Genomic DNA, 1,967 nt, shown 5'->3' on the forward strand with positions numbered 1-1,967 from the left:
GTGCAAGAGCGAAAAATTTTCTAAGTACAAAAACTCTCGAAAATTTTCAAAGTGTCACAGTGCTCGAAAATTTTCAAAGTGCTACATGCTTTCCATCCAAGGAAGGAATAGTGGAGGACCGGCCGCCTCCTTAAACACAAGCCGGCGGAACGACGGGGAGGACCGGCCGCCTCCTTAAACACAGGCCGGTGGAACGTTTGGCAGAATTCTTCTCGTGGAGGACCGGCCGCCTCCTTAAACACAAGCCGGCGGAACGACGGGGAGGACCGGCCGCCTCCTTAAACACAGGCCGGTGGAACGATTTGGCAGAATTCTTCTCGTGGAGGACCGGCCGCCTCCTTAAACACAGGCCGGTGGGAACGGTTGGCAGAATTGCGTGACGGCCGCCTGCTCCCGGCGTCCGCACGTGAACGAACACCCCCTCCCGGGGACGGCCGTCTGCTCCCGACCGCCGTCCTTCACCCCCTCACCTTCCGGACCCCCGTCTGCTCCCGGCGGGCCTCCGAGTACCCCCACCTTCTCCCGAACTGACCGACAGGCAATGAGACCCGCCTTGGTAGGGCCCCCACCGGCCCCGGCTCGCGCCGGCGTTGGGTGGACGGTTCCTCCCCACTTGCGGGTCGCTCTCCACGGAGGACCGGTCGCCTCACTAAACATAGGCCGGGCGAAAATCTGCGAATGTTATACATCCAAGGAGGGAGGACCGGCCGCCTCCTTAAACCACCGGCCGGGCGAAAATATGCGAATGTTATACATCCAAGGAGGGAGGACCGGTCGCCTCACTAAACATAGGCCGGGCGAAAATCTGCGAATGTTATACATCCAAGGAGGGAGGACCGGCCGCCTCCTTAAACCACCGGCCGGGCGAAAATCTGCGAATGTTATACATCCAAGAAAGGAAGGAAGGAGGGAACCGGCCGCCTCCTTAAACACAGGCCGGGCGAAAATCTGCGAATCTTATCCATCCAAGGACGGAGGACCGGCCGCCTCCTTAAACACAGGCCGGTAGGAACGGTTGGCAGAATCGCGTGACGGCCGCCTGCTCCCGGCGTCCGCACGTGAACGAACACCCCCTCCCGGGGACGGCCGTCTGCTCCCGGCCGCCGTCCTTCACCCCCCTCAGCTTCCGGACCCCCGTCTGCTCCCGGCGGGCCTCCGAGTACCCTCCCCTTCTCCCGAACTGACCGACTGGCACTCATGACCCGCCTTGGTAGGGCCCCCACCGGCCCCGGCTCGCGCCGGCGTTGGGTGGACGGTTCCTCCCCACTTGCGGGTCGCACTCTAGCGCCTCGGCCGCCGCGAGAGCGTGCGCTACGCGCCGCCCCCGCAGGCCTTGGCGCGACCGAACGGCAGCGAGACCGAGACGCCCCGAATCACCCACCTAGAGGAAATCAACGGAGGCCGAGCGCGCGATCCGATTGCGGCACGCCGCGTGGGTGTCCGCCGGCCGCGCCGGTCTACCGCGAATGCTGTTTCTCAAACCCTTGCCTAACCAGACGGCACCGCGGGATGTGTTGTCGCAACTCTGCTCGACTATCGGAATAGCCTTTCCCGACTACCGCGTTGCGGGAGGCGTCTTTCGTGCCGCCGGTGGCGTATGACCTTCCGCGAGAGGCGTGCGGGCTCGGGGGGGCCGCAACGACCGAGTCTGACTCGGACGGGGCGCAGCTTCCCTCCCGGTCGCAGCAATAAGCGCCGAACGCAGCGTTGGTCACCAGCCACCCCGGCGGGTTCGTCGGGAGCGCCGGTACCCTTCCGTAGCTAGTTGCCAGCTGGCCACAGCGGGCCGCACCGACCGAGTCTGACTCGGACGGGGCGCAGCTTCCCGTCTGGGTGACAGCGGCGCTGAGGACGGCGGGGCGGCCGGAACCCCTTCGACCCCCCGGCTCCCACCAGTGTCGATCAAACTCCGCATCCTGGCCGTAGCGCGAGACCGGCGGGCCGCAACGACCGAGTCTGACTCGGAC

The sequence above is a fragment of the Syngnathus typhle genome, unplaced genomic scaffold (assembly GCF_033458585.1).
Source record: "Syngnathus typhle isolate RoL2023-S1 ecotype Sweden unplaced genomic scaffold, RoL_Styp_1.0 HiC_scaffold_424, whole genome shotgun sequence".
Lineage (NCBI taxonomy): Eukaryota > Metazoa > Chordata > Actinopteri > Syngnathiformes > Syngnathidae > Syngnathus > Syngnathus typhle.